Source organism: Xyrauchen texanus, chromosome 31 (genome assembly GCF_025860055.1).
Source record: "Xyrauchen texanus isolate HMW12.3.18 chromosome 31, RBS_HiC_50CHRs, whole genome shotgun sequence".
In the NCBI taxonomy this organism is placed as follows: Eukaryota; Metazoa; Chordata; class Actinopteri; order Cypriniformes; family Catostomidae; genus Xyrauchen; species Xyrauchen texanus.
Window position 1 is genome coordinate 23434862 of NC_068306.1, and position 23562 is coordinate 23458423.

General features: G+C 41.5%; 1 long non-coding RNA gene across 1 annotated transcript in view; it reads left to right on the plus strand.

The window, feature by feature from the left end:
- The first annotated feature begins 816 nt into the window (after positions 1–816).
- The window catches only part of LOC127624568 (uncharacterized), a 37210-nt gene continuing 14464 nt past the window's right edge, over positions 817–23562 (plus strand). The window contains exons 1-4 of the long non-coding RNA XR_007968195.1: positions 817–1171; positions 1501–1660; positions 2017–2131; positions 2811–2900. This is a non-coding gene — a long non-coding RNA (uncharacterized LOC127624568). The remainder of the gene's footprint in view (positions 1172–1500; positions 1661–2016; positions 2132–2810; positions 2901–23562) is intronic.

Consider the following 23562-nt stretch of genomic DNA (forward strand, 5'->3'; position numbering starts at 1 on the left):
ACACACACAGAGAGAGAGAGAGAGAGAGAGAGAGAGAGTAATGCTAGGAGTTCAGGAGTTAAGCCTGGTTCAGGTTAAATCCTCTGTGTGTGAGGAATGAATAAATACAGAAAAAGAAAAACATTAAACTTTCTTTTATTGTCTAGTTTGTCTAGTCAGCCACAACTGAAAAATAACAGATATAAATCTAGGAATGAATAACAATTCATTTAAAAAGCCACAGTAAGTGTTTTCACACATACTGGTGGTATACAGTGATATGACGACTGACCAGAAAAGACGCACGTGATGTCATGTTTACATGACTCCCGATTGTTAAAATGAGTATCAAATTAACGATAAACTTTAACAACAGAGACACACGTACGCACTACACAGGTACGCAGTTTATTTGTCGCGCTGCTGCTTTTGTTTCATGCTCTAGCAGTTAATAAACAGAACTGCACGCGTCTTGCGGAAGAACATTGTAACCGGCGCTACATCTCCGTTATGACTATGGACGAGTCACCCAGGTCCTGAGCTACTCCACAGCGGAGGCGACCCGCTGGACTAAAATAGTCCGAAAATAAACATTTATTAGGTGTACCAATGGTGATTCAGGATACTGACTTCAGTACTCACCGATATGGTTTCGGAATCGGAACAACTCTAGGTAAAAGGAAAGAAGTGTGAGACACAGCTTTGGAGCAACTTAGTTGATTCACAACACTACATAACGGGTTCTCCCTCTGCGTGTGTTTCGCGCTGGATGACGGTCGTGCTGAGCGGTGGGGGTACAGAGGAGAAGTAGAAGACGAGAAGAGGATGACACCATTTGCTAAGCGGGGGGGTGTTTTCATTTTCATCCTTAACACATACATTTTAAACCACAAACTACGGAGTATGTTTTGGACATTATTTAACCTTGTCAAACACGAACAACATTTTTAGAAAAACATCATTTATTAATCCAAGTTTTAGGAGTGCTGAAGCACCCCAATTAAGGGGCTAGACTCGCCCTTGTATACCACACAAGTATAGCCCGAACCTTGTGCTGTGTTCGCGTCATTTTAATGACGATTGCTTTACGAACATGAATGCTTTCAAGTGTGGATTCGCGAGCCGGTTGATACTGAAGGAAGGTTTAGTACCAAGTTTATTTGGATCAGCTTCCTCCTCCGAATCACAACCTGTAAGTATTATTAATAATTGTTGCTTTTATGTGTTTTTTAGCATGCTTAATAAGTATTTGTGTGTGTTGTGTAAGTTACGCTCAGCGCAGCTTCTAGGTCTCCAATGTCAATTTTTTTGAAATATGTGAAATGTTTGTCGATGTTATTGGAGTTGTCATAAAGAATAGAGCAATAACTTGTAGTAATGCAGTGCTTTACCAATATGTTTATGCGTTGGGCTAACGCAAACAATAACTGATTGGGTGTTTACCACCGAACTTTGGGCTATGATCGCTAACATAAATCAACTCAAATTCCTTCTCTAATTTTGATTTTTTTAACTACAAAGCGGTGATGGGCGTTCCGTTTCCGACAATCTCTGCACAAAGTATACCAATCACAACTGACTGGGTCATCTGACCAATCACCGCAGATTAGCGTCACGCAAAGGAGGGGTTTGGAAAAATGAGTCGTTGAACGAATCATTTGGGAGTCGGTGAGCAAATCAGGTAAACATAAATGCATATTATAAGACAACAAAAGTGTTTTTTGTCATTGCATGCATGTAAAACTGTTGTTGGGGACTCCCAAAACAATATTAGGAACATTTTAAATGCCATAATAGGTGCCCTTTAAGGTTCAGTATGTAACAATTTTCATTTTGGCCCATGTGTGAACGACTTGTAATGCAACCTAAAAAATTAGGCCTTCCCGCAGAGCCGGCCCAAGGCATAAGCGAACTAAGCGGCTGCTAGGGGCCCCCAAGAGCACATGCAATGACAGCTTGATTTTGTTTTTGTGATATACTATGTCAATGGACAATGATAATTATACAAAAATGCAATATTAATTTAATGGGCTTCAGGATGCAAGCACATTCAGACAGCAAATCAGCAATGTTACAAAAAAGGACATATCCCTCTGGTGCAGAGAAAAGGAAAAAGAATAAAACAGAGGAAGAGATAAACAGCGAGATAAAGGTATGTTAAGTAGCTAGGCTATGTAACGAGCTAACATTAGCTGACTAATTAGTTAACATAGCCTATGTAGCATATCTTCTTTTTTTTTTAGGAAAGTTTGATTAAACATCCGTAAATAGCCTTGACATCTTAATATATTATAGTACAACATATTACTTAACTAGTTTTAGAATAAAGTTTTGGTCTTCTGTGTAAAAATAACTTTCCTGTGTATATATTTTTTGTAATAAAAATAAACTTCTGTTCCATAAACTTGGTATTGATAACAACTTAACATTATTTACATTAGTCTACCGTTTTGGGGACTTTGCTATTATATTCCAATATCATTATGTCTCAGTTAGCTAGTTATAGATTAAGAGTTGTTGTTTAGGTGTACAGATGACTTTCTGCTGTGTATAATAATTTATGTTATTAAAATAACATTCTGTTCTGTCAAATATGTACTCTTATGAAACTTCCCTAGGAGCACTGTTGAAATATTTTGGAGGTGGGGCACAACCAACGCCACCTGCCCCAAGTGCCAGTGCTACAGCTGATGATGATTTTTCAACTATCCCTGATCAATATATTTATATGGATGAACCATGCCTTTTGTGAGACCTTTTTTTGTTTGTTTTTGACAGACAGACATCTAACATGGCTAGCTTTTATTATTATTATTTTCATCTTTCATCAGGTCCATCCTCTGCAGGCGAGGAGCGCTTCCCAGCACGTGCATCCACTGATGTTGTCATCTATCCTGTCTGACTCCGAAAGGACTGATCTGGTAAGCAGAGGGCCACTGCCTATAAAGGAAAACTTCACATTCCCTGAAAAACCTGATGGCCGACGCTTCCACTACCACTACACCTACAGAAAATTAATTAATGGGGAAATAATGTAAGTGGAGCTGGCTCACTTTTTCAAAAAGAAATGATGCAGTCTACAGCTTCTGCTGCAAATTGTTCTCTAGGAAGTCCACAAAACTGGTAACAGAGGGATAACAAGATTGGGTAAATATAGGTGTGCTACTGTTACAATTAAAAGCATAGAAGGATAAAATCATGCCAGGCAGACATTGGTATGTTGTAAGCAACACAGCTACAACTAATACAATTGATAAGGGGTGTGTTAGATTTATAGTGTGTGAATAATCAAGCATTGACAATATTCAATCATATTGGCGGCACCGAGGGGCCCCCAAATCAAATTCTGCTTAGGGCCTCATAAAGGCTTGGGCCGGCCCTGCCTTCCCGGATTTCCTAGGTTACCTATTAAAGCCTGTAGACTGATTTTTATGCGATGGGAGCAGGTCGCTTTTGACAGGAAAATCCAAAGGATGTGACAATGCGTGCTCCCGAGAGCCTTGCCAATAGCTTCTCTTCCGCTATTCAACGGTGACAGTTGTCTGCAACACTAGGTAACGTTATCTTAGAGATGGAATCCAGCAAATGTCGCTCCCAGCACAACACTGACTCGGCAAAAAAGAAAAACATTTATCTACTGAATCCCGTTTGGCTAAGCGTGAACGTGATCGAGTGAAAACTAGAGTGAACATCGCCAGAGCATTTGATTCCTGGAGGGACCTTTGTTCGGTTTTGGGGATCAAAACTGACCCTGAATTGGCATTCTTCTTATTGGACAGGTAAGCGTACATAACTGCAACGCATGTGAAATATAGTGCCATAAGGATTGATCTGTGTAATTGTAGCTAACTTGATCTTGCCTGCTAATGCTGACGAATTGCAAACTACCTTGCTTCGTAACTTTCAAATAATTTCAACGATATTCTCTTTATACTAAAAGTCAGGTATACAGGCTAAATTTAAGCAAATACGCTGGTTTCTTATTCGTTGTACAATATATGACTGTGGAGCGGAGGGGGAGGGAAGAAAATCTCCGACCGCCCGGAGCGGTAGAGCCGCTGCCAGGGGCGGAGGAGTGTCCCCATTTGCCGCCAGAAAAGCGGAGGCGCGTTCTACCCGCTGGGGGTCGACAGTTTCACTCCGGTTTGCCCGGGGGTGGAGCAGCTGTCGTCCGCCTGAGTGTGGAGGAGTGTTCGAGGACCACGCGACGGTACATCAGAGAACCGGTGAGTGAGCTTTTTCTCTCTCTCCTCTCTCTCTCCCTGTCGCACCGTGTTGGCCTTTTCCCTCGCCTATTTTGTTTTGTTGTTGTTGACTTCCCCTCCTGTCTCCTCCCAGGGCGAGGAAGGCGGGGATGACCACGCGGGACGCAAGATACACCCCGCCCCAGGGATGGGGGGGGTGTACGTCATGCCGGTGGCACCCGGCCTGAGATAATGCCGGGAGGAGTGTGGAGCGGAGGCGGGGCGGTCGGAAATATCACGCCCAGTCCCCAATCGGCCTGATGAGCAGCGAGGATAAAGGTGGCGGTGACGATGGTTCGAGAGAGAGAGATTACGGACATGTCCGTCATGTGTGTTTATGTTTGTGCTTTTGGTTTAAGTTTACATTAAAATATTATTTATGTTGACAAGCCGGTTCTCGCCTCCTCCTTGCCCATCCTTTAACTGTTTTACATTGGTGCCGAAACCCGGGAAGGAGGAGGGATGCCTGTCGCAGAGTCCTCGACACTGCCGTCCACCCAGGGGAGCGCCGCTGCCATCTGCCGGGTGACGGAGTAGCCCGACCGCCCGGATGCGGGGTACGGCCGTCGTCCGCAGGGCAAGCGGGGACTGGATACCCCGACCGCCTGGAGCGAGGGAGCCGCTGCCGGGGGCGGAGGAGTGCCCTGCCGTCCCCAGAGACGCGGAGGGGTCGAGGGAAGACCGCCGTCCACGAGGGGAGGAGGGAAGAAACTCTCCGACCGCCTGGAGTGGTAGAGCCGCTGCCAGGGGCGGAGGAGTGTCCCCACTTGCCCCGCGGACGACGGCCGTACCCCGCATCCGGGCAGTCGGGCTACTCCCTCCTCCTTCCCGGGTTTCGGCACCAATGTAAAACAGTTAAAGGATGGGCAAGGAGGAGGCGAGAACCGGCTTGTCAACATAAATAATGTTTTAATGTAAACTTAAACCAAAAGCACAAACATAAACACACATGACGGACATGCCCGTAATTCTCTCTCTCGAACCATCGTCACCGGCCGCCTTTATCCCTCGCGCGCCTCATCAGGCCGATTGGGGACCGGGCGCGCGATATTCCGACCCGGCCCCACCCCCTCCGCTCCACAATGACATACGATAGTGCAAAATAACAATGCAGTGCAACAGTAAACTCTCTGGTATTGTTCAGTAATAATGTGTATCAGTATGCTATGTTAGCTGATAAGTAGTTTTAGTTTAGTCTCAAAGTTTGTAGTAAAACAATCATTACTGTGTCATTTTAATTATGCTACCTCATCAGTCAGCATGATGTTGGTGAATCACAAAGGGTTTCTAAATCTTACATCAGCTTTAAATTGTACAAAAATGCTAAACACAAATATTTGATTAGTGGACTCTTTCATACCAAGGAATTTCTTATGAATGAGAAATTGCTGGTATACGTTGCTTTGTAAGCATTTTGCAAGAAGGACACGATTCAAAGTGGAACGAGCTCATTAGGAATGCTGGCTACTTTTATAATAACCGCTTTGATTTGAACAACATTCATGGCATGGAATCTCCTTGCTTCTCCTGTTCAATAGCTGCAGATAAAAAGGGTTTTCACTAAGATTTCAGACCTTGAGGAGTTTTAAATGAATTAAGTGAAATTTAAGCAATTTCTTTCTAAAGAGAAAAATAAGTGAATGTTGAGTACACAAAAGGGGATGTTGGGAAATATAGGCCATTAACTTCAGTCACAATTCACTTTCATTGCATTTATTCCCCTCTTCATACAGTTCATAAAGTGAATGGTGAACAAAGTCATGGTTTGGAACAACATGAGGGTGAGTAAATAATAAAATAATTTACATTTTTGGGTGAACAATGCCTCGAAATGACAAAAAGCAATGCACTGAGGATAAAATAACAACATAAGACGTCCTTTGCTATGTTTCAGGATCAAAAACTCACTTTCTTTAGTTGGCAAAGGGTTCTTCTCTTGGATGTCAGTCTTCCTTAGTTTAGTTTTATCAAAGGTTGTGATTTCTGTCATGTTGGTTTGGCAGCCATTTTTAGGACTGCAGATGGCCATCCTTTCTCTGTCTGTGAACTGGGAATGACTCGTCTCAGCTTTTGTTCTGTGAACAGTTTCTCAAGATAATTTCCCTTCTTCTAACTTAAAATCTCTAGATATATTTTCCCCCAAATCTTTCTTTGAAAATAAGCATAAAGAATGATTGATTCTTGATTTATAGATGATTGAATTATAAAAATGGAAATGTGATGTACTCTGTGGACACATGAGTTGAATGGGAAGTGTCTGTCTCTTTGTTTGTAGATGAAACTGCAGGGTCTGCCTTATTTGTGTGTATGCTGTGATGAGGAGGCTGCACAGCTTGTTCACAGGGCAATCTGAATGGCCAAACCCCCTCCTTTTCTTTGTTTGCCTTTTCCACTCACATAGCATGAAATATTCATAACCTTGAAAGGGACGGGGAAGGTTTTATGTGTAAACCTGCTGATCTTGCAAAAGTGTACAAGATCTTGTCCAGTTAGGGTAATGAGAGCCAGTTATGTGAGATTAAGGGAGTGGAACACATTAGCTAGACGTCTGAGAATTGTGTCTCTTTTAAAGGTGGAAAATGCTATGTATATAATCCATGAAGATGTAATTTATGTATACATTTTACGGTTTATAATCCAAGATGATATTTAGTGGGTGTATAAAGTCAGTTCCCCTGAATTTCACACTGTCCTAGCAAATTAACCACAGATGCAACTCCTCACACTCACTATGGACTTGTTACACTAACATTTGACTTCCAGAAAGTGTCCAAATAACTTCTGTCTTAATTTTGAACAGCATGTCTATTGATTAATGAACCTAACAAAACTTTTTTTTGTAAAAAGTTTGTTGAAAGTTGTTTGTGCTATCTTCACTTACAATAAATGTCACTTTGATATTTCGTTTTTTCATTTTCATAGAAAAAGTGAGACAACAATGTTGTTATAGAATCATTTTATATATATTTGTTTAAAATAATAAACAAAATGAATAATGGAAAGTTGGCATATTTAAAAAATAATTTGGGTCTTTTCCGATCCATTTGGTAAAAGCAAATTTATTTAAAATTACCAGAGACTGAGGCTACAAATATCAGTCTCGACCCTTGTCCAAACACGCGCGGTCTTGGGTCGGACCTTGGGTTTTCAGATGAAGTGAAGACCTCCTAGTTTAATCAGTGTCTTCTGAAGTGATATGATAGGAGTGGGTCAATACAGGTCAATATTTAAGTATTTTTTTTTACTATAAATTCTCCTCCCTGTAGAGTAAGTGGCGATAATGTGAATCGTCAAAAAGAATGGGAAAGTGAAAGTAGTAAATAGGACTTACATATTGATCTGTTTCACACCCACACTTATCATTTAGCTTCTGAAGATATGGATTAAACCACTGGATTCGTATTACTTTTAAGCTGCCTTTGCAGTATGGGCTTTTGGGAGCTTAACATTTCTGGTCAGAAAATCATACAGCTTTAGTGTGGCATGAGTAAATGATGAGCATTTTCATCTTTGATGAGCATTTTCAACTTTCATCTCTATCCTTTTAAGTGTTCAAATAGTTTTTGGTACTATTGTACTACTAAAATAAAGCAATTCACTCAATCTTCAGATCTTTATGATCTCATTACAAGTACATTTCCTTTGAATACCTAGAACACAGTCATGTGTAATCTCTGAGACAGAGGATGTCTTGTCTTGCATGATGCTGAACAAGTGGGCAAACATATGGTTTAGTGTGTACCAACTGCTTCAGACCTCTGAATGGTGTGCGCCCTGGCTCAGTTGGTATATCCCATAGTGTACACAGAGACTAAAACACCAGAGACGTGCCTCACAGCAGCTGTGTCTGAGCTACTCCATATGGAAAAGAAGTGACCAGTGATCTATAAGTACTACGCAGCTGTTCCTGCTCTGCCGGCCAAGAGACAGACCTCTGGCTTTTCAGAAGGGGTAGAGATCACATACCTGTGAACACTAATCCATCTCTTTTTGCATCATTGATCGCATTTACATGCACACCTTTATGCTGATAACTATAGAGTTGTTCAGCCTGGAGTCAAAACATTAAGAAGAGAATTAACATTTTTGGCTATGGGTTCCCTCTGGGAATAGTTTTCTTCCATATAATGGCAGTTTTAGAATTCTACATAAAATTATGTAAGTGGTAAACATTACTTTATGATACTTGGACACTTTGTTTTAAAACATATATTGTATGTAAATATATATATATATATACATACATACACACACACATACTGTGACTTTACTGTGAATATATACACTCAATGGCCACTTTATTATGTGCACCTGTACATCTAAATATTCATGCAATTATCTAATCAGCCAATCATGTGGCAGCAGTGTAATTTATAAAATCATGCAGATACAGGTAAGGAGCTTCAGTTAATGTTCACATCAACCATCAGAATGGGAAATTTTTTTATCTCAGTGATTTGGAGCATGGCATGATTGTTGATTCCACACGGGCTGGCTTAAGTATTTCTGTAACTGCTGATCTCCTTGGATTTTCACATGCAACAGTCTCTTGAGTGTATAGAGTATGGTGCTAAAAACAAACAGTGAGCATGGCTGGGAGGGTTTCTGTTGAAATATGTTCCACTGCAGATTACAGAATACATGCTGTAAATGTAATTTGTAACGTATTCCGTTAGATTACTCAAGGTCAATAACGTTTTCTAAATAATATGGATAACACTGGTTGATTTTTTTCACTTGTTTTGACTATAAAAACAAGTGAAACATTTTCAAGACAATATACACATGTTGAAAATACATTCTCTGAAAAACCTAAATATCTTATGCAGTGTTGTTTCTAAAACAAGATAAATCAAATTGATCGTTTTTTAAGGATTTTTAGATAGTTTTACAGGAAAAACCAAACAACAATAAAATGTTTGCCCTTTTTTGCACCAATCTCTATACACTGGAGACTGTTGCACATGAAAATCAGTAGTTACAGAAATACACAAACCAGCCCGTCTGGCACCAACAATCATGCCACAGTTTAAATCACCGCAATCACAATTTTTCCCCATTCTGATGGTTGATAATAATATTAACTGAAGCTCCTGACTTATATCTGCATGATTTTAAACATTACCCTGCTGCCACACGACTGGCTGATTATATAATCGCATTAATAAGTAGATGTACAGGTGTACACAATAAAGTGGGCGGTGAGTGTATATACACACAGACCCTACTACCACTTATAGCTGGAAACAGCCCTGCAAATGTCCAATACATTTAAAAACACCATTATAAGGAAATTCCAGAGTGAACCCATGGTGAATTTAGCTTTTTAAGACTGTTAACAGTTCTATTTAAATCAGCTTATTCAAAAGATCAGGTGATTTGAAACAATCGTGTTATTTCCTGCATGCACACAACACTTGCGTGCATTGGATAAGCCGGTTAGGACGCAGGTATAGGTGTTTACATGCTGAAAGACATTGAGGTAAAATCTATGCCGATCGGTTTACGCTTAAACCGCTTATGACCTTACTCATAATTTTGTATTTCAAATAGATATATTTCCAAAATTCACATTTATAAAATACATATTTTATTTTCTTATTTACTTTGATGATTTATACATTATTTTCCAGCTTTTGATTTATAATACTTGACTGGCTATCATCACAAGAATCTATTCATTACAAATATTTCAACATCATTTTCTACACAGTTATGCATACTCACCACAAGATGGACCCAGTGTCTTAGAAATAGGGCCTACAATACAAGGTCGACAGTGCTAACTGTGCACAAGCACCTTGAATTCATTTTCCCAGGAATAATGCGTTAGGATTAGTGGATAGAATTTAAAGGGATAGTTCACCTTAAAATGAGAATTCTGTCGTCATTTACTCACCATTGTGTTGTTCCAACCAGTATGTTGATGTTGCATTTTTTCCCCACAATGAAAATGAATGGTGACTGATGCTTACAGTCCTTAACAATCTGTCTAACATCTATATTTGTGTTCCATTTAAGAAAGAAATTCATATGGGTTTGGAACATTGTGAGAGTTTTGGGTGAAATATGAATTTTTATATCCCTTTCTTGAAATATGAAACCACGAGATCCATGGGCATTTATGATTCAAAGCATACGCAATCTTTATTTCTCTCAAAGTCTACTATTTAAAAAGACCAATTCTGAGAACTTGTATGTATGTTGAGGAAGTATAATTTGTTTTGTTACTCAGTGTCTGCATTATTTAGCCGTGCTCTGACTCTTGTCTGTATTCCTTCCACATCAGGGTTGTTATTGACTGTTTCTGGAATAGAGCCAATTAGTTCAACATGTTTTTGGTTTATAAAAAAACAAGTTTGGGTGAATCTCTTGGGAAACATATCTTATGAGAAGTGTGAGAGAGTTCCAGCCAGCCAGTAGGGGGAGATGAGGTGGCTGAGTGGTTAAAATGATGGACTGCTAATCTATTGTGCATGTGTTCTTAATCTATCCTCGTAGATTTGTAATTATGGACTGAAGAGTTCTCAGCTTTTCTCAAATGTCATTCTAAAACACTGGAAATCTTAAGTTTGCAGATTCAAAATAATTCAAATCACACCTACTTTATCAACACTGAACATGTGAACATAGACTACGTGACCAAACATATGTGGACACCTGAACACAACTCTTGTTGAACAGTACATTTTTCACCATGACAATAAATATTGAGTTGGTCCTCCCTTTGCTGCTAAAACAGCTTCCACTCATCTGGGAAGACTTTTCACTACAGTAGATGTTGAAACATGGCTGTAGGGATTCGCTCCCATTCAGACAAAAGAGCATCAGTGAGGTCTGGCACTTGGTGTACCAATTCATTCCAAAGGTGAGGTTCAGGTCTGGGCTTTGTGCAGCCCAGTCAAGTTTTTACACACCAGACTCAGCAAACCATTCACTACAGACATCTTATGACAGTGCCATGTTTAAAGTCACTGAAATAGTTGGTGTGTCTACTGAAAATGATTGTCTAAGGAAATTGCATGGCTGTATGCTTGATTTTATGCACTGGTTAGTTAGTGATGGTATAGCAGAAATAGGCAAACCTGTTATTTAGAAGTGGGTGTCCACATACTGTCTTGACCATATAGGGTACTGTACTTACCACAAAGAAACAGCAATCCTAATTTATTAACTATAATTGGCTTTTTAGACAGTCAATCCAACAACAAATTATTGAATATCAGCAACAAGAGGATAATGGAAATGAGTGTTGTTTATTCATAACCTATGAGTAACCCAAGGAAAGGCCCAGGGCTACATTAAGAGATTTGTGCAAATCTCACAATTGCAGAAAAATTGCCCTGCACCATTTCGTCTCCTCCTCTCTGCCACTCTATTTCAAGCAGACTGCACTCACCACGCCACATCTGTGCTCAGCAGAGCAAGGCAATGTTCCTCCTTTTCAAAGTCCACTTCCCATATGTGTACCTGCCTCCATCCCTGCACCTCTTAGCTAATGCTTCATCCATTCAACATCAACCATCATCATTGAGTGGGTTGTCTGTAGTGCCTCTTAAAAGGCAGCCACACATAAAATGTACTTGGAATGGATTTATACCCACAAACCTCCAAGAGCAGGGAAGATATAGAACAACAGTGTTCTGGAGGTCCATGAAATGTATTTGTCTAACGTAGCAAACACCTGCTCTGTGATGTGTTGGAGTAGCTGCAGGATAGAGGCTATACACCTGTAATCAGATGGTTTATGGTTCAAATCTCAGTTGGGGTATCTATTCATCCATTCAATCAGGGTTGGTTGGTTTTAAAGTAATTGCCCATCCTTTGACTACTGTTGTTGAGAATGACACTTAATCCTATAGTTACAGTGGAGTTGCTCTAAAATGGCCATCACAGTCCCCATAGTTGTTTGTAAACAGAGGCTGGGTCCCAAATGAGGCACTACACACTATACACTCTGCATACTAGTGTATGAACTTTAAAAGTGTAGGACTGACCCAAATGGAACACAAAATGTTTTTTTGCTACATCGAAGCACTAACTGTTTATAAGTTGACGAAAATGATGTTTCAAAAGCATGCAATATTTTGCCTCTAGCTTTAGCTCATTAGCCAAACCTTAAATTTAACCAATAAACCAATAAACTTAAATACTGTATACATAGTTCATAGTCACTCAGTGTGGGGTGAAAATAAAGTATTCAACTCACATTTGAAAGGTGCTATATTTACAGAAGTTTCATTACCACCCTCATCATTAATGACAATTGATTTGTCAGTCATCGTGGTCAGGTAAGTCATTACAGCATACAATGCTCAAAGTACTTCGAAAAACGGCTAAAAACACATCTTTTCCAAAAGCACTTAACCGGTCACTAAAATATAATAAATAAATAAATATATATATAGATATATTTACAATTCTTGTTGCATTTAAATCTGTTTTGTATACTATTCTGATGATAGTGAAACTTTGTAATATGGCACTTTTCGTACCACTGTCTCCTTAAGATGATTCACATATGTTTTCCTCTTTTGTAAGTCGCTTGGGATAAAAGCGTCTGCCAAATGAATAAATGTAAATGTAAATAAATATAGACTTGTCTACAAAACTGATTTCAAGCAAAAGCCTTTACATTAAAAGGTGAAGCTTAAATTCTATTGCAAAGTTGAAATACAGACATTCCGAGTTTAGTGGGACATGAGCAAAGATGGAAGCAAGCAGGTCTTTCTTGGTTCCATTACTCTGAAACACTCTGTGTCACAGTCTGTGTTTACTGATCTCACTCTTTTCTTAACGCTTTAACCAGTGGCAAAAGCGGTAAGTGTTTTTGGGTGTATGGGCAAATGTGAGCTTCTTTTTCCAGGTGTAATGTCCATGGAGGGGCGCCAAAAGCGAGTGGTGAAGTGAGTTGTTTTCAGCTGTAACAAGCTGTAATACAGTGAAGTGAAATGCATATTTTATAAACTCAACCCTCCAACAGAAAGCCCAAACCTAAACTTAACCATCCGTGGAGTAAAAATGTAATGTTAGAGGGAAAAATGCAACCTCCAAATCACACTTATCACTGATTATGCAAACACAATTACTTCCTGGTTTCATCACGAGATCTGAACCAAGGTTTCCCATGCTGCTGAAGCAACGCACTTCTGGCTGCACAATAAGTGAGGTCAAAATTTTGTAGCTGATGCAAAAATGTCTGATAAGATATTGTGCTTGTCAGTGAGTCTGCATAATGTGGCTGATTCCAGGATACCGGGACTCTTGGAAACAACATGCCAACTTTCTGTGTGATCATGTTGATATTCAATGGACTACTGACCAAATAACCCTATTTATTCAAAGAGCAGACAAGGTACTGTAATTTTTATTCATGTTGTACAGTACTGTAATTTTTATTCATGTTGTACAGTACTTTGTACCTTGTTATGAATTGTTGTGGAAAAACTCATGACTTATACCGCCTAAACTCCTCAAACAATCAACAGGTATGAATCGAAATGCGTTCTGCTGCTTATACTAATCTAGGGCAGCGTTGACGTGCGAGTCAGTCTGAGCTAAAAAGCTTAGTTTAAATCTTAAAAGAGCCAATAGAACATCGATCCTTGGAAACTGTAGAGAGCTTTCATAAGAGCCAGTCGTCATGGCAACTGTGTACTAATGGAAGTCATGACTAAATGTTTGCACACGGTGCCCAGGTCTGACAGAGTCACAGGCAAAGGCTATGAATGCTTTAGGACAAAAGCAGAGCAGAGATGGAGGAGAGGCTGCTTTCGTGCAGGAAAAGCACTCTGGTGTGACTGTGTCAAAGACTGGATGTGTTTGTTACAGTGTTGAATGCCCAGTTGTGCGCACATGGGGTGTATAGAGAAGTTTGTATGCTAGGGACAGCTCTGCGATCAGAGCTCCAACATCATAGGGTGTCTAAAGGTGTGTACGCTTACAATCAGTTACATAAACACACTGTGTATGTGAAGGAGGGTTTACATAAGCGCTGAAGTGTAAAGCTCCATTACAATGCTGCACTGTGCTTGACGTACCACAGCATGCTTCCGGTGCTTATCTTTTTCTCCCCTGTCAGCTAGTTACGAGGTTGATTTGCCTGCAGTAGCTCAGATATCTCTTTACAAACAGTGCCTGAAAAGTTAAGTGAGAGGTGAAAAGGTCTACTCTATTTGGGAAACAAATCTGGACTCATTCATGAGTAACTGCCCTCAAGAGAAGCACCTACCTTTAAATTTCTCCATGGATTCAACATGGCATTTGCCTCATCAGATCTTTCTTTCTCCCCAAGGCAATGCTTTCAGTAAAAATATGTTTTTAAATGCACCAACCATTGTAAATAAAGGTTAAAACTTCACAATGTTTAAGCTGCTGGTAAAACGTACTACACCTAAAATAGAAGCTTAAAGGAATTGTTCACCCTAATTTTAATATTCTGTCATCATTTACACTCCAAACCTGTGTGATTGACAGCTTCAGTCAACATTTGCTGTCAGTGCATCTTTTTTACATACAATGACTGTGAATGAGGTAGGTCGAAAGTTCTTCGGTCTGTGCTGAAATTGATCTGTTACAGAAGTTTGAACCACTGCTCCCAGTGGCCGAAGGTGGAAGTGGTGTTGAACATATGGGTTTGTGTGAGTAGAGATCTGCATTCTATTGTTAACAGAGCTTTTCAAGAATGGCATGCTATGTCATCAAAGGATATGAAACTGGAAAATGGTCAATTTAAAGGGGTCATGACATGAGAAACCAAATTTGCCTTGATCTTTTGGTATATAAGAGGTCTTTGTATCATTAAAATGTCCTGCAAGTTTAATATTTTAAGACGTCCTCCCCATTCTAAACGAATCATTTATTTAATCAAGCTCAAAATACAGCTCGTTCTGGATTCATGGTTAGAAGTGACGTGACGGTTAGAAGTGACGTACCAGCGTTTGCATATGACCGCCTCCAGCACAAGATAACTACGCTTTAAGCGCAAGACAACTACGCTCATTTCAGTATCGCCGTGCGCCTCACAAGTGTTCAGTCGATGGACAGCGAGCTCTGACAGAGACTACTTGTGCACAGGAAAATTACGATGCCACACAGATGTGCTGTTCCTGGCTGTGGTCAAACAAAACCTCTGAATAAGCTGCCGAAAGATCCAGACGTCAGGGAAAAATGGATGCAGTTTATTTTTTGCGGACGTCCCAGTCATTTTAAGGATGACTGTTTTGAGAACAAATCTCAATATGATGCTGGCTTTGCCAGAAAACTGTTGCTCAAAGATAAGTCCGTGCCGACTATTCTGGGAACAACGACGACGCAAAGTGTAAGTAATCAAATTTTAAACTTTAAACTACTTTTTAAAGCGCAATTTCATTCATTATGAATAATCACAGTGTTTTTACTTAGTTTACTTGCATATTGTTCTGGCTGGGGGCGTCAATAATTGATACATAGGCACTGACGTTAGCCAATCATAACAGTGGGCGTTAACACTGAAGTCTTAAATGGAAAACGCCCCCAAAACAGACTGTTTGAATCAGAGGATGAGAAACAGGGTGGGAAAAGGTCATAAATCACTAGATTTTAAAAGTTTTTCTTAAAAAAAAATATATTAATACTATAATTGCACCTAAGGGAACATAATAATACAATAAAAAAAAACCATGTCATGACCCCTTTAAGGGTTAAGAAACCAACTTCATGTAAGTCAGATGGGCATCATGTCACGTGTTATCTGATAATAAGAATATCAGAAAAATAAGATGTAATTTGTGTACACTTGTCTGTTTGCATGACTTTTGCCCTATGTGGACCACAATGCGGAGTTGCTGGAATGGGAGCATTTGGGAAGAAAATCACTGTGGGCAGAGAGCAGGGTGAACATGGAGTAAAATTCAGCTGGAGCATTCGGGTGGGGGAAAGAAACTTGCGGGAGCTGACAGGAGCGGGATGAAAAAAAAACAGTCCTGCGCAGACATGTGAGCTCCTGTTTCTGGGTGAAATTTCCATTAAGTGGTGCCAAAAGCGAAATGTAATTTTGATTTAAAATGATATAATACAGTCAACAGAATGCATATTTTATTAACCATATGCCCTAACCCAAACCCGAACCCTTAATCTAACCATTAGATAAATGCAAACTCCACTTCATGCTCATAATTGATTACATGAACACGATTCCTGATTTCCATGGAACAAAACCTGTGTCTTTGAGGCTTCTTGCATAACACGCGATCAGCAGCACCATTGGAAAAAGTAAACACATTTGAATTCTTGTAAAAATTATATAAAATAATGCGCATTACAGCGTCTTTCTCCACTCTCTGTACGGGTGCACTGCAGATATAACCCCTGGGTGCTTCGGCAGATCATTTAGAGTGTATTCTAAAAGAGTATTTTCCTTTCTAAAAGAGTATATTCTAAAATAGCGGCACACATCGTAACGTCTTTGTAAAGATTCCCTTCCGATTGTGTGTTATTCCTAGTTGTGGTCGATATCTCTTGCCATCTGATGGCCACGATCTCTGTCTTTCATGCCTGGGAGCTGCCCATGCCAAGACATCTTTCATGGATGCGTCATGTCCTCATTGCGAGTACGTGACCATGGCAACGTTGCGGTCGCGGCTCGCTTATGTATGAAAACAAGCCACTCCAGCGGCTCCCTGCCTCGGTCTTCCTACCATCGGGTATGAGGCCAGCGCAGCAAGCACTGGGGGCGATTTGGGGACCCCAATGGCACCACCTCCGCCGGGTAAATCCCCGTCCCATTCCCTGGCTCGCTCGTTTGCTCCAATTAGGTTCTCGGATGAGTGGGCCGGTTCATCCCAGGGTGAGTTCGACATCTTGTTCTGTGCCCGCAAAGGTGATGAGCTCTCGAGCGCAGCATCTGATAGCGGGCTGGTCCAGTCGGACGCGAAAGCCTCGGCGTGGGTGACAAAGGGCATGGCACAGTCTCTCGGGCAGGCGATGTCCACCTTTTGGCTCAACCTGGATGAGATGAGAGAGGCCAACAAAGAATGGTTCCTTAACGCCACCATTTCCGTTAACGTCCTTCATTAACGTCCTTGTGTCCTCGCGTCTTCACGAAGGTCACAGAGGCCGCCCTTGCCCCGTTAAGGGAAGTGGGCATTCGCATTCTCAACTACCCTGATGACTGGCTAATCACAGCTCACTCTCAAGACGCGTTGTGTGCGCTCAGACCTGGTGCTCTCGCACCTCAGCCGACTAGGACTTCGGGTCAACTTGGAAAAGAGCAAGCCCCTCCCGGTTTAGAGCATCTCTTTTCTCAGACTCGATGACGGCGAGTCTCATGAATGAGTGTGCCCAGTCGGTGCTGACCTGTTTTTGAAGGCGTTTAGACAGAAGACCGTGGTTCCACTGAAACTATTTCAGAGGCTCCTGGGGCATATGGCATCCTCTGCGTTGGCCACAATGCTCGGGTTGATGCATATGAGACTGCTTCAGCACTGGCTCTGGACTTGAATCCCAAGATGGGCATGGTGCACATAGCGTGGCCATCACGCCGATCTGTCACCGCCTTTTCAGCCCTTGGAACGACCTTGCATTTCTACAGGCGGGGTTCCCCTTGGACAGGTCTTCAGGCACGTCATGGTTTCAACTGACACCTCCAACACGGGCTGGGATGCTTTAAGCAACAGGAATGCAGTCGCCGGCCCCTGGACGGGCCCATGGCTACATTGGCACATCAACTGCCTCGAGTTTTTGGAAATACTGCTCGCCCTGCGGAGGTTCCGGCCAATTATCCAGGGCGACCACGTGCTGGTTCGAACAGATAACACAGCCTCGGTAGCATATATCAACCGCCAAGTCAGTTTATGCTCCCCAAAACTCGCCCACCGTCTCGTGCTCTGGTGTCAGCAGAACCTCAAGTCGCTGCAAGCCCCTCACATCCCTGGTGACCTCAACACTGCAGCGGACACGCTGTCACGTCAGGTCACCCGCAAAGGAGAGTGGAGTCTCCACCCTCAGGTGGTCCAGCTGATCTGGAGTTGATACGGGCAGGCACAGGTAGACCTACCTCCCCAGAATCCTCCCATTGCCTGCTCTGGTACGCCCTGACCGAGGCACCCCTCAGTATAGATGTGCTGGCACACAGCTGGCTGCCTGGACCACACAAGTATGCGTTCCCCCAGTGAGCCTTCTTGCACACACCCTGTGCAAAGTCAGGGAGGACGAGGAGCAGGTCATCCTAGTAGCACCCTACTGGCCCACTCAGACTTGGTTTTTGGACCTCACACTACTCGCGTCAGCCCCTCCCTGGCAAATTTCCCTGAGGAAGGACCTTCTTTCTTAGGGATGGGGCACCATCTGGCACCCACGACCAGTCCTCTGGAACCTCCATGTCTGGTCCCTGGACGGGACGCATAAGACCTCAGTGGCTTACCACCTGCTGTGGTAGACACCATCACTCAGGCCAGGGCCCCCTCTACAAGGGGCCTATATGCCTTGAAATGGCAACTGTTCGCTAAGTGGTGTTCTTCCCGACACAAAGACCCCCAGAGATGTGCAATCATCTCAGTGCTTTCCTTTCTGCAGGAGAGGTTGGAGGGACGGCTGTCCTCCTCCACCTTGAAGGTGTACGTAGCTGCTTATAGCGGCACACCACGACACAGTGGATGGTAAGTCCTTAGGGAAGCACGACCTGATCATCAGGTTCCTGAGAGGTGCCAGGAGGTTGAATCCCTCCAGACCGTGCATCGTTTCGGACCTCTCTGTAGTCCTGCAAGGCCTACGAGGGGCTCCCCTCGAGCCCTTAGAGTCAGCAGATTTAAAGGCACTCCCTGACTGCATTCACTTCCATCAAGAGGGTAGGGGACCTACAAGCGTTCTCTGTCAGCAAAACATGCCTGGAGTTCGGTCCGGTTGTGCTCAAGGTTTCCATGACCCTGTTTAGGGATCAAGTGGTGAACCTGCAAGCACTGCCCCAGGAGGAAGCAGATCCAGCCTTAGCGTTGCTGTGTCCGGTGCATGCTTTACGCGTCTATTTGGATCGCACGCAGAGCTTTAAGGTCTCTGAGCAGCTCTTTGTATGTTTTGGCGGACAGCGGAAAGGAATCGGCTTACCAAGCCCAGCATGTGCTGCCCCTGCAGGGCTATGAGCCCATTCTAGCAGGAGTGTGGCGGCCTCCTGGGCCCTGACCAGTGGCACCTCTCTAACAGACATTTGCAGAGTAGCAGGCTAGGCTACACCAAACACCTTTGCGAGATTCTATAATCTCCGGGTCGAGCTGGTTTCGTCTTGTGTCTTAGCAAGAACGAACAGGTAAATCTGGGTCATCTGGCCCGGTATATCGCCTGCACATAGCACCTTTCACCTCCCTTGAGCTGAAGATGTGCATTCTTAATTCCCAGGAGCGTTCACAAATGTGTTCCTTGGTTGACTTCCTCCTAGCCCTGTGGCTGGCGAGTTCGCGGAGAAACTCTCCGCCAGCTCAGTATTTGTGCTAACTAAGCCCTGTACTGGAACAGGTGCTCCGCATGCACTGGTTCCCCATAGGTAAACCCTTGCAATGTATATTCTGCTGAAAATCGTTTCCCTGTTGGAAAACGGCATCTTCCTTGGGCAGAGACCCCTCTGCGTCCACAGAGACCCCTCTCCCTCCCCCCTTGGGAGGCATACCTGGAAGTAACCAGGACGGTGTCCTGTGTGATGGAAGGATCCTTTGGTTGCTCAAACAACCTTTGATGGAGACACACTAATAACTGTCCTAGGAAAATACCCAAGGGATGGCGGTTGGCAACATCTGAACCACAAAGTCCCTAGAGTCTTTATTGTGTAGTCTAAGTTTTACCTTTGGTGCCCAAGAGAGCTTTGTGGTGTGTTGGTAAATCAGGGAATAGAAATAGAGAGAAGAGAGATATAGCTTGATGATTTATATCCCTGGAGTGCATGTTTTCCTGCATTTTCCATTTAACAACAACACAAACATTCTAATCATAGAAAAGACAGTCTGGTTTGGTTTAGATTGGATTAGATGAACTTAAATGACTAATATAATGAGGGTGTAAATGAGTGTCTTACATGGCGCTTATGTTTTAGGAAGTTGGTGCCTGTCTTTGTTATGTGCCTTTTAATTCTATTCATTTGAAAGCTCTGATGACTTTAAATGTGACAGGAAAAGGCCACATTTTTGAAGAAAAGAAAAAAGCATTTAAAGGCACAAAAGGTGTGACTCAATATAAAGATGCCCACTTCATAAGGAATCTATGGCTGTTATATCAAATAAAATGACTAAGCATCACACTTCTCTTGGAGGCCCCACAGGGACATTGATGAATAAACAGAATGGCCCATCGCTCAATACTTCTCAGCTTTGTTTTTATGTGATATGCATAATCTCTGCTTATAGCTTCAGCGTCCTTTGAGAGAGCACAGGGAAAACAAGAGAAGGAGTGACTGCTAAAGTAGATCTGAATCACCAGCTCAAAACATCTATCATCTAAAAGTTTCAGCTGTGAATGCCTTGCCACCTACTGCTCCATATTTTTCATCTGTCTTTTACTATGAACTTTAATCTCACAAAGAAGGGAATTCTTTGGAAAAGTGACAGGAGGAAGTGTGGGTGTATGAAATATAGCCCTCATATTCTATTGTTAAATAAGCAGGAGGTTTATGAAGAAGCACAAAGAAGAATCAGAGGCTGCTTGTGGTTTAGGACTTTTCACACTCTTTGTTCAATAAAGTGGAGTGATTCTCACAAAACCTCTTAATAGCATGTCCTGGTCCTACATGTTATGGTAATGAGATTTTGGGAGCGGAGAGGGGAGGGAAGTGTCCTGAAATATATGCGTATGTGAGGGGCCTTGCATTAAAGGTTTAGGCCTTCAGATTCATGCCATTAAGAAAACACAGTTTCATAATGAATAAGACGCCGTATGCCTTTGGGCATCACACATTATGTCGCAGCTATCTAATAATACCAATTTACATTTTAAAAACACATCCACGCACGAAAGCCAGAACTTGAAATGACACTTACTGTGCAAGCAAGCCTAATTTTAACTGCAGCATGACAAATAAATGTCTCCTGAACAGACATTCAAAAATCGGAATTTTTCATATGAATCTACCAAGGATGTTAATACCTTAATATAATATAATACCTGGAAAATATATCAAATAATATTTGCGATTTAAATGTTGCTTGCAATACATTTTGTTTAGTCAGGGAACACGGTAATGCTGCGTACCATTAAAGTAGGATGTGTGATACAGTTAGCTTAGCAGGGGTTTGACTCTCATTAGAGATGTCTCCTAGCAACCCAACTGATGAACAGTGCTGTAGTGCTAGCATTTGTGCTTCAGGTGTACGATTATCAAAAGAGATTATAATGTTTTATACACCTGTTTCTGCAGGCGTTTGTTAAACAAGCTTTAATATCATGGCATGTGTAAACAAACTCATTTATCGATATTACTTAATAAAGTGAACGCTTTTCACTTACTTTGTATATCTCCCTGAGTGTTGAAGTTTTTGTGTGACAACATGCCCCTGCATCTCGGCGATGAAAGTTGAGAATTTATGTACAAGCTTACAAGTTGTAATTCTGACTTCAAGATGCATTCCATTGCACTTTTCCTAGTAGGAAGTTGTAAAATCCAACTTTCCGAGTTGAATGGAACACATCACTACTTTTCAAAACTTGATCTGACCCCAAGTGCTCCAGCAGCCTAATTTATTCTTAGAAAACTCCTGATGTTACTATAATAATGCAAAAAGCACTTACCAATTTGTTTGGAGTGAAAATCAGTCCTCCTTTCATGATTAATAAATCACACGGTGCAGAACATCTCAGGTATGAAAATCAGATGACAGTCGATTCGTCAGCAAGATCTTGCGCATTTCACTTTAAAATTACGTCACTTAAAGCGTGATTGCATCACTCAAGGCCAGCTAGAAGGCCTCGACTGGGACATATCCCCCAATTCATTTGCACTGTTGAGGGATTCTGTGGAATTTCTGAAGGCCTGGGGGGGGGGGTGTAGCTCAGAATCACACGGTGCTTCGGCTAAAGAGCATGACTTTGGGCATGTGATTTGTGAAACAGTTGTCATGCTTCGTTAGTAAGCATCAAGGAATAAATTCTGACTGGATAAACTTTCAGTTTTTCTCTATTTGTTTGTAGATTAATTAAGAGTGGAAAGCAATTCAAAATACATAGGCAAAAAGGTGACTGAGAATGAAAGGATGAAAAATATTGATTTATTTGGCATGTTAGGCCCTGAGAATTTTCCACTGGTATATATGTATATATACTCTTAGAAAAAAAGGTACCATTTAAGGTACAAAGCTGTGCTCAAGCCTCTCCGTTATGGACAGCAAAGCCAAATACATTCACCTTCATGCATTAAACTAACAATGAACTATAGTGCTTTTATAAATTAACATTAACCAAGATTCATGAATTCTTTAATAAATTACTGTTCATTGTTAATCCATGATACCTAATGCATTAACTAATGTTAATTATCAAAATTGTATTGTAAAGTGTTACCATTGGATCCATTAGGAGGTTTAGCCAATAAACTGAAATAAATAAATAAATACTGATAGCATTTAAATAGTATGGACCCAATTGCCAGAGACACCCAAGCCTGACCTCCAGATTACAAGCAATTGGATGAACATTTTGTGGTATAGAGTGAGTCCAAATCATTGACATTTTTACAAATTCTTCTCTCATCCATCACACTAGAATGTACAGTCCTTCTCGCTCATCAGTACTCAACTCATGAGGCTAACTTTTTTCTTATGTAGAGATAGATATGTTTGTGTAACATTTATTTATGACATACTACAGTTCCACATGCATATACAACCAAGTACTCATAAGAAGTATGTTTGTGCTACAGTTCTTTAAAATAAACGCCCTTGGTTTGATATTTTGTTCTAAATATTTTTAGGTGAAGCCTCACTATTATTCAGGAATATGTAGCGTATCCCTAAAAAGACATCTCAACTAGGGAATGCATTGTTTTTGTCTAAGGATGCAAATCAATGTGAAGGTTTTTCATATTTAATTCTGTAGTTTAAGCGATCATACATGGACCATATGTACAACATGTCTCAGGGTAATGGCTTTCCCATCCATTTAAAATAATTAAAGACCTTTCCAAGACATATGGAAAGATGTTGGAAATGCTGACAAAAACTAATCCCAGATCAGTATTTGTACTCCATATCACTTTACTCATATGGCCACTGATATATTCCCTTTAAGAAAGATTATGTTTGTGTGTTGTTGAACTCCTGGAGCTATAGACTTCTGCAGAGGCAAAGCATATGCTCTGTTCAGAAGAGCATCAGAGCTCATCTGCAGG